Source organism: Puma concolor, chromosome A1 (assembly GCF_028749965.1).
Source record: "Puma concolor isolate L17-30 chromosome A1, mPumCon1.1.hap2, whole genome shotgun sequence".
Lineage (NCBI taxonomy): Eukaryota > Metazoa > Chordata > Mammalia > Carnivora > Felidae > Puma > Puma concolor.
The window spans coordinates 182092-196224 of NC_141667.1; the positions used below are offsets into that span (position 1 = coordinate 182092).

Sequence of the window (14133 nt, forward strand, 5' to 3'; positions counted from 1 at the left end):
CGTGGGAGCTCCCAGAGGTCCAGGACCCTTTCTGGGGCGTCCACCTGACTCTGCTAACGGAATCCAAGGAGACACTGTCCTCTGTGACAGGAGTTAGTTTAAATTTCATAAAACTTCTTTGGACGTAGAAATCCAAATTTGGTCTGGAAGCATGTGGGTTTCTGTCACTTACAGTGATTCAGGATCTGTTAACTGTGGTTTTTGAACATGAAAGCGGGGTGCAGACAGCTGGGATGGTCGCCCACGTCACCTGCTGTCGGCACACGGCCATTCCCGGGGGGCCCTCATCCTGCGCCTTTCAGAGTCCTCGGAGCCTGCTTTCTGCCCCTTCCCTGTAAGTGTGCTGTTCCAAGCCAGAATTTGGGGTGGGGGTTGTGAAGACATTCAGATGGGCAGTAGTGATTTATAAATGGGTCTGGGACATCAGAAGTTGGTGTCCCACAGGGGTATGTTGGGGGCTCGTGTTGGTTAAGAGGGGGCCCTTTTTGGGTTTTTCTGTGGCACCAGATTGCAGAGGTCAGAACACCACTGACCACAATATGTGGGGTTGGGCTAAAGAATCTCTGGGGCTCATAGACTGGCCTTGTGAGCTCAGGGTGGGTAGCAGGGTCTTTGGGATTTCTACCACTTTCCATGTTGGGTGCCTCTCCGGACATCAACATGCTCATGGTGCAGCACCAGCACACAACCCCAGGTTCTGTTTCAGTCAGCTCAGTCCTCTGACCCCAAACTCCTGACTCCAAGAGGCTTTCAGACCCATGGCCCACACATCAAGGTGTTCTCTCTCTGGGTTCTCGTAGACATCTTGGACTCCGTATCTCCCAGCTAATAAACCCTATGCCCTCACTCCCCAGCCACGGGGTAACCTCTGCTGCCTGCCTGCCTGCCTCCCCTCCCCACCTCCCCTCCCCACACCATGGTCCCAAGACGTGCCTTATTTCTTCCTTGCCCCAGGCCTTCAAAGACCCCAGGCTTGGAGTGAGGGCGGCCTGTGTGGCTGTCTCTCAGCCTCACTGTGCTCTGTCCTGTGCACATGGGAGCCCCTGTGCTCCACATGTTAGCTTTGCCCGTCCACCCACGTCACCCCCTTCCCTGCACCTGGACCCCCCTCGATCTGGCCTTGGTGAGGCACCTGCCCCCAGTACACAGGTGGTATTTAAGCTTCACGGAGGCCAGACAGCAGACCCCGAGAGGCCTGTTCTCTCACTCTGTTCTCAGCCACAGAGGGAACTGTAAATGTGTCATGAGTTCTGTACCCCCGATTCAGGGAAGGGAAAGAAAGGTATGCAGAATTTTACAAAGAAAAGGTCTCATTGAGGATGGGTAAGGGTCTCCTCTTCCACCGGTGCAAGGAAGGGCTGTTGCGCTGATGCAAATAGTGTGCAGAAGACAGACAGCGCATGGTACAGATGCACAGGTGTGTGCTACTCAGGTATGGTGCGGATATCGCGTTTGGCGCAGGTGTACTCGGGTGCGATACAGGTAAATTCAGGTGCGTGGTACAGAAGCACTCGTCTGCGGTACAGACGCTCTCAGGTGTGTGCTATAGATGCTCTCGGGTGTTTGGCCCAATGGACTCAGTCAGGTGTGTGGTACAGAAACAGATGTGGCCCCAGCCCTCCCAGTGGGAGGCAAGGGTTTGGTCAGCGGAGGCACATTGAGGAGTGGGCAGTTTGGGAGGTGGTGGTCACCGGGGACTTGGGTGGCCAGTCAAGGCTTTGGTGCGTTGGGGGTGGTGGTGGGTATGTGGCTGTGTTTCCAGAAGGCCTAGAGGCAGTGGGGCTTAAGGGGCCGGAGGGTCCGCTGGGGAGTCCAGGCTACTTGAAGGGAGCAGATGGTCCTGAGGGCCCCAGCCCTGCCCAGGCCGCCCCATCTGGGTGTGCGGAAACTCCCTTCGATGCACTGCACCCACATGGTTCCCTGCGCCGGGAGCCAAACCCAGCTCCGAGAGCCGTCATTCGGCCACACGGGGGCAGTGCAGTCACGCCAGGCAGGGACGCCTGCCCTGGATGCCTCGTCCACAGCATGACCCATCGCGTGCCCAAGGACACGCCAGCACAGAATTAACAGAAGCAGCAGAGAAACTGGAGTGAGTGGGGCTTAAGGTCTGAGGGCAGCAACACCTGTCCTGGAAAGTTGTGAACAAAGACTTAGGCAGCTTTTCACTTACTACTTTGCTTAAGCTGTGCCCTGGGTCCACTTAGACATGGGTGTTTGGGATGGGCAGGCAGAGCTCCCCTGGGGAAGACGGCCTCTGTGAGGCCAGGTCAGCTGCCACAGCCGCCTGCAGTACCTGATCACTTGTCCTCTGTCCCCATGTGCCCTCCTCCCTCACCTCCCATCCCTTATTCCCTGTCCCCAGCCTGCACTCCCCCGTTCCCCCTTCCCTGGGCCCTTGATCACCTACTCTCACATACTCCCTCTCTTGCCATTTGAATGGTGTGTCGATGACCCAGCTCTTGACTTGACTTACAGGAAGACGAAGAACCTGCTGGAGACACCGGATTCTCAGCCAGCTTTAGCCTTGGGCTCTTTGTGAAGAAAATAATCCCGGAATGGTCAGAAAGGCCTGACTTGTGGCCACGGCTATGGTCACACTAAAGTTAACCTAGCCAACTGGGAGAGCCACTTGTGTCAGTCCAGAGGAGCCTGGTCAAGGAGGAAGGCAGGTGGGGGTCTGGGGACAGAGGAGGGCCTCCGCAGGGTGGGTGAGGATTGAGGCCCCTCCTGGGGAGGGGAGGGGCTGCAGGCGAGCAGATGCGCCCTCCCTCCTGTGTTGCTGAGCAGTCCCCGTGGATCCTCCTGTCACCTGAACCCCTCAGGTCCCCCAGGCAGGGGGTCTGTCCTGCTGGGCAGCGTGGGCCCCCCTCATCCCTCACCCTCACATCACCCGACAGGTGGGCCCAGGAGTAACCTGGGGTTCACAGCTTCTCCATAGCATTACTCACGGTTGCACATGTGAGTAGGTGTGTGTAAGTGCGCGTATGTGATTGGCCAGTGTCTGATGCCCACTAGAGTAGAGGCTCCAGGTGTCTGCCTCTAAAGCTGGACCATACGTACCTGGTGGGTAAATGGGTAAAGCTGGGGACTCTTCCCTCGTGTGTATATGTGTTAAGATATTTATAGCAACAAAACTTACATTGTTACAGTTTTAAGAGTACAGTTCAGTGGCATTAAGTACATTCACAGTGCTGTGCAGCCATCACTCCCATCCGTCTCCAGAACTTCTCCTCTTTCCAAACTGAAACTTTGTCCCCATTAAACCCTAACTCCCAGCCCTGGCACCCACCATGTTACTCCACATCTATGGATTTGACTCCTCTTGGGACCTCATCTCAGTGGCAGTATTTGGCTTTTTGTGCTTGGCTTGTTTAACTGAGCATCATAACTCCGAGGGTCATCCACATCATAGGTGTCAGAATTCCCTTTCTAGGCTGAATAATATTCTAGTGTTATTAATGGAAATGGAGTAGAAACCCCACATTTTGTGCACCCATTCATGTGTTGATGGACAGGCTTGTTTCCACGTTTTGGTGGTTGAATTATGAACATTGGTACACAACTCTCTCTTAAGGTCACTGCTTTCAGTTCTTCGTCAGACGTCTGGTTATGTACCCAGAACGGTAGATTACATGGTAATTCTGTGTGGACTTGTCTGAGGAAATTCCATACCATTTTTTATAGCAGCTACCCGTTTTCACGTTCTTCCCAGTAGTGCACAAGGTTCTCGTTTCTCCACGTCCTCGCCAAGAGTTGTTAATTTTTGCTAATAGTCACCCTAATGGGTGTGAGGTGACATCCCCTCTTGGTTTCCACTTGCATTTCCCTAACGATCAGTGATGTGGAGCATCTTTTCATGTGCTATTGGCTGTTCATTTGTCTTTGGAGAAATGTCAGTGTCATGAGGCTTTTCTCCTGTTTTCTTCTAAATGTTTTCTCGCTTATTTCAAATCTTAGATTGATTTTGAAATAGATGTATGGAGTTAGGTAAGGGTCTAACTTTTTTTTTTTTTTTTTTTTTTTTTTTGCATGTGCCTATCCATTTTCCTTACCACCATTTGCTGGCAAGACTGTCCTTCCCCATTTAATGGTCTTTGCACCCTTGTGAAACCTCATTGACCATGTATATGAGGGTTAATTTCTCTGTACTCTGTTCTTCCATTTGTCTATATTTATCTCTTCATTGATAAAAATTGGAGACAGAGGGGGCCCATAATTTGGCCAAGGTCACATGATAAGTGGTGGTTAGGCTTCAGTTTGGACAGAGGGCACCCTAGACCATGCTCTTTCATGCATGGACATGGGGAGTGCGGAGGGCACATCTGACCCTGTCCATCCTTCCCACCAGATGACACTACAGGCCGGCCAGACTGGGCTTCACCTTGTTTAAAAAAGGATCATTTCTGCTCACAATTCAGAGGGTTTTAAGATAGCAAAGTTCCTCTTGAAATTGCGTTCAAACAATACAAAGAGCCAGAGAGGGAAACAAAGCTTCAGGGTCTGATGGTGCAGGAGACTCCTGGCCCCACGTTCCAGGGAGAAGCTCCTCGTTCCTACAGAGTGCAGGATGGTACAGGAGGGCAGTGCCAGTGAAGGGGAGTGGGGCGTAGGCAGGGGGACAAGGGAAGGCTTCCTGCAGGGCAAGCCCCTCTGTCCCAGGGCAGGAAGTCAGAGAAACTCACCACTTGAGAACATGTCTAATTAGGGCAGAGCCTCACTCTGGTAGGAAGCAAAGAAAGTTCACTTGACATTTGTAAAAGAAGCAACTCAGGAACCAGAAGAAACATCTTAGAACCCAATTTACAGCCAGTATCTGAGAGAAGACCAAAGATACTGCATCCATTTAAAAAAGAACTATAAGCTTGGTTTGCAAACATAATTCGTTCTGGAAACATGCTTGTAATCCAAAACACTTGTATATCAAAGCAAATTTCCTCGTGAGAAATAATGGAAACTCAGATGATTTGTTCCACAACCCCAAAGCATTCATATAAAAATGATCACAATACTGTAATATACAAAATAATTTTAAAAAATACAAAATAGAAAAGTAAACTAACACCTTCGAAAATCTTCCTGGCTGGTGTGAGGGAAACGAGAGAGGAGGGTTATTGGGAGGACTCCTTCCACTCTAATGGAATCCCTATCTGTTGGCTCAGTGGAATCCTTTTCTTTTTGTGCACCTTTAACAAGGAACCGATCCAATGACACTTGCTTCTGCCTCCTTTTGAGGATTTCGCGGAAATGTGACCTCGCATTGTGGTTAAACATTCATTGCTCGCACTGCTACAGCCTTGTTCACGTGGTGCTTTTCTACAAAATTTTGCACTGTTTCCCGCATTTTACACATCTCCTTGATCTCATTTGAAGCGAGGGATTCCTCGGCCTTTTTCTCCTCCTCCCCTGCACACGAGATCTCCCCATAACCTCTAGCTCTTGCTCGCGATGCAGATTCATCAGTTCGTTGGTGGTCGGCTCCTGGCCATGCTCCTCCGCCAGTTCCTGAATGTCGTCCTCATTCACCTCCAGTCCCCTGGTCTTCCCCAAGGACACAGTTTCATCGACAACTGGCGGCTGCTGTTCATGAGCAAGCCCCTCTAAGTCAGGTCCAAGAATGCACCCAGGCCACGGGTTTCTCCAAGCAGAACTGAGGGTTCTCTCAGTGCCCCCATCCCAGGCTTTATTGATGATCTTGAGGCAGTTCACAGTGTGGAAATGATTTTTCCAAAACTCTCGGACGGTGAGGTTTGTTCCTTCAGTCACATGAAGCATCGCTGAATAGTGCTTTGGTGTAAAGCCTTTTAAAGTTTGAAATGACTTGCTGATCCATGGGCTGGAGGACTGGAGTGGTGTTGGGAGGAAGGAATTTGACCTTAATGAACTCAAATTCCTCCAGTAAATTGTCCTCAAAGCCTGGAGGCTAAGCTGCGGCATTACCCATAACCAGCAAGGCTTTGGGTGATCGATTCTTTTCTTTTTTTTTTTTTTTTAATTTTATTTTTTATTTTTTAAAATTTACATCCAAATTAGTTGGCATATAGTGCAACAATGATTTGAGGAGTAGATTCCTTAGTGCCCCTTACCCATTTATACCATCCCCCCACCACGACCCCTCCAGTAACCCTGTTTGTTCTCCATATTTAGAGTCTCTTATGTTTTGTCCCCCTCCCTGTTTTTATATTATTTTTGTTTCCCTTCTCTTATGTTCATCTGTTTTTTCTCTTAAAGTCCTCATATGAGGGAAGTCATATGATTTTTGTCTTTCTCTGATTAATTTCACTTAGCCTAATACCCTCCAGTTCCATCCACGTGGTTGCAAATGGCAAGATTTCATTCTTTTTTTTTAATTTTTTAATGTTTATTTATTTTTGAAAGAGAGCAAGAGAGAGTGGGGGAGGGGTAGTGAGAGAGGGAGGCACAGAATCCAAAGCAGGCTCCAGGCTCTGAGCTGTCAGCACAGAGCCCAATGTGGGGCTCGAACTCACGAACTGCAAGGTCATGACCTGAGCCAAAGTCGGACGCTCAACCGACTGAGCCACCCAGGCGCCCCAAGATTTCATTCTTTTTGATTGCCAAGCAGTACTCCACTGTGTATATATACCACATCTTCTTTATCCATTCATCCATCGATGGACATTTGGGCTCTTTCCATACTTTGGCTATTGTCGATAGTGCTGCTATAAACACGGGGGTGCATGTGTCCCTTCAAAACAGCACACCTGTATCCCGTGCATAAATGCCTAGTAGTGCAATTGCTGGGTCATAGGGTAGTTCTATTTTTAGTTTTTTGAGGGACCTCCATACTTACTGTTTTCCAGAGTGGCTGTACCAGCTTGCCTTCCCAGGTAGATTCTTTTCTAAAAGGTATTTCTTCACTGCCGGACCAAAGACCTCGTTGATCCACTCAATGAGCAAGATACGTGTGTCCCAAGCCTTGCTGTTGGACCCACACATGACATTTAACTGGCTCTTCTGCACCTTGCATTTCCTGAAGGCTCGTAGATTCTCGGAATGATACACGAGCGGGGCTTGACTTTGAAATCCCCACTTGCACTAGCACAAAACAAGAGGGTGAGACGGTCTTTCACGGGCCTGTGACCGGGCACTGCATTGTCTTCTTCTGTAACGTACATCCTCTTTGGTATCTCTTTCCAAAACAGCCCCGTTGCATCACAGTTAAAAACTTGCTCCGGCAGGTAACACTCAGAAGCCATGAGCTTCTGGAACTCGGTAGCAAACACCTCCGCTGCCTTAGCATCTGAACTCGTAACCTCTCTGTGCCCCACAACACTATGGATGCCACTTCTCTTAAAGTTATCAAACCATCCCCTGCTTGCTTTGAAGCCGCCTTCGTTTTCTGTTGACGTACCTGGCAGTTTACTTACGAGGTCGGTGTACAAGGCCTTTGCCTTCTCGCAGATAAAGTTCTCGTTCACAGTGTCACCTGCTGGTCGCTTCTCATTTACCCAAACCAGAAGCAACTTTTCTACATCTTCCAGAACATGTGGCCGTGGCTTCGATGTTCTCGTAACTCCTTTTGCTGCATTTGGCTCCCTTATTTGTTCTTTCTTCTTTTGTATCGTGCAAATGGTCACTGTAGACTTCTTATAAAATCTTGCAGTTTCAGCCAATCACATACCTCGTTCGTACGTCTCGATTTCCTTCTTCCACTGTAATCATCTCCCACCACCTTTCTTTTCAGCCTTTCCCTGCTTGGGGCCACTGTGTACGTTCACACAGATGTTGACTACAGCATTAATAACCTCCTGTCATAGACTGCATGTAATGGAACTGGCAATGAGGCAGCAGAGGAGAGGGTCCATGTCTGCAGGCGGCCTGACCTAGAATGACGCAAAGCATTCCTAGGCTCACTCTTGTCTGGAAAAGCAAAGGACTGTCCACGGGTGCTTTGAAGTGACAAAAATACACCAGTGCCGGTTGTGGGCACCTTCCAGTGTTCTGAAAAATCACTGATTTCTGCCGAACACTGCGGCCTGAGACTGCACATGGGAGACAGGCATCCACAATCCCGTTGAGAAAGAGAGGGAACAATTGGCTCGGCTGTGATGTGACGTTCGGTGTCACGTACTACTCGTATCTGAAGACTTGTTCGTTTATCAAGTTAAAACTTACTAGATATGTTTGTTCTTCTTGCAGAACACTTACAGAATAAGTTACTTGCAATCCAAGGTTTTACTGAAATTCTATAAGAAAGAAAACAAAATGAGAAATCTTAGAGGTTAAAAATAGACTATCTGGAAGGGAAAAGGCTGAAGAACAGGAAAAAAAAAAAAAACAACTAGGGAAGAAAATTTCAAAACAAAAATGGGTCCATTTTCCAGAACTAAAGGAGGTAGGGCTACTTTGGAAGGACACTCCAGATTGACAAGGCCATGCTTAAGAGCATCAGAGCCCAGGGACAAGGAGACCCTTACTGTCTCAGAGGAGGACAGGTGACCCTGAGACTTGAAGGGACTGGCCGCGCGGCAGGGATAGCACAAGGGAAGGTTGTGTCCACTTTGAATTCTGATACTTGCTGTAAAGACAAAGTTTTCAAGACCTTTTCCTCCCGCGTTCCTTTAACTAGGACACTCCTAGAAGACACGTTCCAGGAAGCTGAGTGAACAGACCAAGAGGAAGGGCTGGAATTTGGGAAATAACTGGCATGAGGACAAGTCGAAGGGAGCCAGGATGAGGGGTGATGGCAGAGCTGCCCACGTGGAGTGTGATCCGACTCGCGGACTCTGCGGAAGGTGCATTTTCAGAGCTGCTGAAGGATGTGGAGGACAGTTGCTTCAAAGAAAACCAAGCAAATGAGTCATGTTCAGTTAGGGCTGGGGGGGTTGGGAGTGGGGAGAGGCTGTACAAGAAAGGAAATAAATTACAGTAAATATGTCAGGAAATAAACTGTGGTAAATTGGCCCTCTTCTCCCCTCCCCTGTCCTCTTTTCTGTCCCCATAGTGGGTGGTTCTCAGCTCTGGGGCTGCAGCCAGGTACAAGGTGGATGAGAGTTCCTGCACCTTCCCCCAAATCCCAATGCCAGGTGGTGAGGGACACAGGGGTGGCTTCTGCCTCTAGAGGTAACTTGGCACTGAGGGAAGTGAGGCCAGGCCAGGATGAGCTGGGAAGAGCCTCGCAGCAGAGGGAATAGCACCTGTGAAGGCCGATGGCGGAAGGCCGATGATGCAGGCAAGGTGATTGGCAGAGCCTGGGTGGTCTTTGCTGTGGGCTCTTCACAAGTGTGGACTGCTTGGGAGTGGGTGGCTTATGCCCACCAAGGGCAGTCTCCGGGGAGGAGGGGGAGCTGGACACTGGTTTTCCTCTGCACCGGGGGCTGTGCAGCATCACCAGTGCTGGTCCCGTCCTGGGAAGTGGCAGTGACGTGTTCCTCATGGTGTGGGAACAGCGAGGCTAAAAGGGAGCCCCGGGGGTGTGGAGCTGCTGTCTTCCCAGGTGGGGGAGTGCCAGCTCTTACTACAAAGGTCCAAACTGGGAGAGGGTCCCGCAATTGGCCTGGACCCACCTGACTTCTGCCAAGATGTGCCCTCCCCCTCCCCGGAAATCATACACATGCGTACTTATTGAACAACAACCAAAAAAAAAAAAAAGTACTACATGCTTCCTGCAAAAATGTTCAGGAATCGTAGAAATTAAAAGAAAATTACAGTTCACCTGTAACCTCAGTTTTTCTCTGTGCACAACGCACGTTACAAATGTTGGATCAAAGTGCAACTACTGCGTTTAGCTACTTAGAAATACGATATATCACAATAGAGCTGCAAGTTTACCTGTCACCCGCGGTAATTTCAGGTGTGCACCAGGAAAGAAGCGGGGAGAGCAGACGGACAGTGGTGGCCTTGGTATGGAGTGGGTCTTCTGAGGGCACAGGAACAGGCTGCTCCCCTGCGGGCATCTGGAGAAGAGCATTTCTGCGAGGGGACAGCAAAGGCACGGGTTCTGAGGCTCACATTCAGAGCACAGCAGTGAGTCTACGAAGGGAAGGACTTTGGGAGCCTGTGGGGAGTTGGGATTTTGCTCAGAGCCTGGTGGGGCCTAGAGAAATACCTTTGGCTGCAGCTGTGGGGCTGGACGGGGAGCCTCTACTGGACTAGGTGTGGCGAAGCCCGGAGGGGCTGGGGTGAGGGGTGGGTCCTGGAGACCACCCAGGGACTAGACTTGGGATGGGGCCAGGTGAGGACAGTGGCGTTGGAGCGCGCTGGGGTCTCTGGTGTCCCCTCAGACGCTGGGCAGAGACCACAGGATGTGAGGCCGGGCTCCTGGGGGGTGTGGGGGTGGTGCAAAGTCAGGACGCCTGGTGGAGCAGGGGAGGGGGCCACAGACCTTCAGGGTGGAAGAGAAGGAGCCGCCCGCCGTGGCCCAGGGAGGAGGGGGAGGGGGGGATACGCGCCTGCAGAGTGCGGGTGAGCTGAGCAGGGCCCCAGCCTGGTGGGTTCTGGACTGGGACAACCGCAAACGACCTGGCCGTTCGTTCCTGGAAAGTTCAGGGCGAACGTATTATGTTAATATTTTATAGTTTGTAAAACTTAAAAAAAAAATGCTTATTGATTTTAAGAGCGAGAGAGAGAGGGAGAGAATCCAATCAGCGTGGACTCCATGCCCGGCTCAAACGCCCCAGCTTTGGGATGGTGACCTGAGCTGAAATCCGGAGTCCCACACTTGCCCCACCGAGCCGCCCAGGCGCCCCTACAGTTCATAAAACTTTTTAGTCCTTTTGATTCTTCGCCATTACCGCAGGACCGAGGCCGCAGGAGAGGGGGGGGGGCAGGGGAGGGGAGCCTGGGCCCCCCTTCTTTGCAGCGCAGGTGCCGGCTCTGCCTCCGAGGGAGCAGGTGGGTGGGGACGCGTGACTGGGGGCGGTGAGTAGAGTCTGGGGCTCCCGCGGGGAGCACAGGGGCCTCGAAGGGCACAGGGCACCCCTGAGCGGACGGAGTCCTGGACAGACCTCGGGGACGCGATGCGCGCGCGCGCCCCCTGCCGCCTCCCGGGTCGGCTGGGCCGCGGGGCGGGGCGGGGCGGCTCGCGTGCCGGGGTGGGGCCGTCCTTCCGCAGCCGCGGCCGCTGCGGGTCCCCGAGATGCGAGCGCCGGCAGCCGCGCCACCAGAGCTCTCGGCCCGGGTAAGTGCGCAGGGGCGCGCCCCGCTGGCCCCGCTGGCCCCGCTCTGCCCTCCTGCCGCCCCATCCTCGCCGCCGTGGGCCGTGGGGTCCGACCGGCCACTTCTTAACCGAAAATGGAAACGGGACGTTTGAGGGAAGCCGACCCTCTGCCCCTGCTCGTGGCCCCTGCTCGTGGCCCCTCGCTCCCCCCGCCCCCGCAAGCTTTGGATCGAAGCTCCTGCCTGTGACCCACCGCCTTGGGGCCGGGTGGGGGGCTAATTGCCCTTTGCTCTCGGTCCAGTTTCTTTCAGTAGCTCTTTTGGGCAGATGCTGGCAGGGGGCTTCGCCCTGCCGCACCCCCCCCCTCCCTCCCCAGGGCGGCGACCTGCCCCCCCCCCAACCCTCCCCAGGGCGGCGAGTGGAGGAGGCCGGAGGTGGGGGTCCTTGGAGCTGGGGCGGCGCAGCTTGACGTCCTCCTTCTGGGCGGGAGCACCAGCCTTGGTGCTCACACTTGGGAAGAGCGGAAGGGCCCGTGTTCCAGGAATTCGCTCGGTTTCGGTTAGCGGCACCAAGAAAGGTTTTTTCCCCAAAAGTCGTAATTCGAGTGGTCAAAAATCCCGGACTGTGGGCCCAGCACAGACCATCAGGGACCTCCCGACCCTGTTTTCCCACTGTGACTCCAGTTGGGCAAGGGGCCACCCTCAGGGGCAGGTGACGGGTCAGGGTCGGAGGTCAGAGGCCTTGGGCAGCTCTGTTCTTGGGTCCTCCCTCCTCTGTGTCCAGGGGCTGGGGCTGGAGGCATCTTCCCCCTTTGGAATTGCCCAGTGGGCCTTCAGCTTTGGCTGCCCCAGGTATCTCATGGGGGGTGGGGGGAAGCCCCTACTTACGCGTGGCCTCTGTTTGACCAGCCGTAGCTAGTCCTTGAGGGGCATGATGCAAAAGGGGGTGCTTAAGTGTGTGCCTGGGACATCTGTCCCCAAGCTCTGGATCCTTGACAGTTGTGTACCCGGCCTTTTCTTGGCCTGGTCAGCAGCCTGACTCACTGAGGGCAGTCTTCAGACAGCCTCTGGTAGAGGCCGGCCCCTAAGCCTGGACAGCCTCCACCCAACATCCGCCATTAGGGATCATGTCTGGCTTCTGCAGGCTCCCGGATGGGAGCCCTGTCGTGGTGGCGCTCTTAGCACCCACCATTAAGAGGAGACCCTGTGCTGATGTGCAGGCTGTCTCCACTCCTGGTGGGGGGCTAGCAGGCAGAGCAGCCCGGCATGGGAGGCTGTGTCGTCAGCAGCGGCCCTGCAGCGGCCTGTGGCTGGCACTCACCTCCTTTATGATGAGGACTTTGCTGGTAACTGCTGGAGTTTGGACTCAGACCTCCTGGTGCAGTTCAGCAGCACTGCGTGCCTGTGGAAAGATGGCTGGGGACACACACCCAGACAGGGGTGATGGGGCACCACTGCTTGGGGAGGGGTTTTAATTTGGGGACAGCCATTGCTTTTACCATAAGAGAAGAATTCTCATAAAAGCTCAGGTTTCTCCAAAGAAACCCACAGTCAGCTCAGAGCTTAGCAGCGATGGAAGGTCCACAAACCACCGTGTTGGGCCCAGCTCCCACCGGTGGGTTCCCCTGTGGTGCCCAGGCTTCTGGCCACCTCCCACCCCAGCAATGACCATGGTTGCAGAAAAGACCCTGGTCCAGGCCAACCGCAGGCCACAAGGAGCCCAGTGTGGAGGGTCTCCTGCCTTCCCCCTCCCCTGCTTACTGACAAGGCGTCTGTCACCTGCATCTGAGGCAGAGAGACCCGTGTCTTGCCTCAGAGGGCCATTTCTTTAAGGAGTTTGGTCCCATCCCAAGCAGGCTTCATCTTTTTGAGGAGAGGGCACGTATTTAGTAAAATGGAGCAACCTACGGCCATACTATCCACTTCCTATATTTTGGGTTCCTAGGGAAGAAACCTCAGCACAGATGGAACCCCAAACTGTGGTTTTTCCAGCGAGTTCTGTGGGGCGTGGTGTCATTGGGCCGACTCCTTTAATTTCTTCCACACAAACCCCAATGGGGGTGGTGCCTGGAGACTTTTATCTGCCCTTGGTTGTTGCTTTTTGCCATAACCTGTGTTTTGGGGGTCATTCTGAATGCTGAGGTGGAGACATGGAGGGAGAATGTGGCTTTGTGGGGCAGGCAGTCAGTGTGCAAGACGGGGCCTGGATCCTGTCCCAGCTTCTGCTTTGGGGAAGAGGGCTGTGGGTGAAGGATAACTAGGGGGTCAGTACCACCCCCCATAGGAGTGTCCCTGGCCCCCTCCTCATCTTCTGTCATCTCCTCCACCCCCCACACCATCCCTGCTCCTGGCTTGGGGCTCATTTGAGGAATGGTGAAGCTGGGGATGGGGTCTCCTTCACCTTTTTAAAAAAATTTTTTTTAATGTTTTTATTTCTTTTTTTGAGACAGAGGGAGACAGAGCATGAGCAGGGGAGGGGCAGAGAGAGAGGGAGACACAGAATCGGAAGCAGGCTCCAGGCTCTGAGCTGTCAGCACAGAGTCCAACGCGGGGCTCAAACTCACGGAGTGTGAGATCATGATCTGAGCTGAAGTCGGACACTCACCCGACTGAGCCACCCAGGCGCCCCAGTTCTCCTTCACCTTTGGCTTCACGGGTGGCTGTGTGGGCTGTTGAGTGCTTGGCCCCTCTCGGGGTGCAAGGAAACATCCCTGGCCTTTTGTCCCCCTAAGCTGGGGCCAGGCCTGGGATGATGACCTTGCACTCTGGCCTCCAGCCACTGAAGGCCCGACCTGGCTTCCCAGAGAAGTGCATGCATGGTGGCCGTGGCACAGGGTGAGGCTGAGAAGGCCAAAGCATCTGTCCATCCGTTTGTGTTGAAGCCTGCAGCCGCCAGGCCACATCCCTGCACACGCTCCAGAGCGCTCCTGTGCTTGCCCACTTCATCCCTGGCAGCCCAGAAATGTACATCTGTCCCCCAGGGCCCTGCAGCTCCCACCCATTGTCCGCTCCCTCTGT

General features: G+C 53.1%; 1 protein-coding gene across 2 annotated transcripts in view; it reads left to right on the forward strand.

The window, feature by feature from the left end:
• Positions 1-117: 117 nt before the first annotated feature.
• The window catches only part of AHRR (aryl hydrocarbon receptor repressor), a 91483-nt gene continuing 77467 nt past the window's right edge, over positions 118-14133 (forward strand). The window contains exon 1 of one of the 2 annotated variants that reach the window (XM_086674935.1): positions 118-2669. The gene's annotated coding sequence lies outside the window, so the exon portion shown is untranslated. Of the gene's footprint in view, positions 2670-11062; positions 11138-14133 lie in introns of those variants that run through there. The other variant, XM_086674938.1, reaches the window with a different exon arrangement.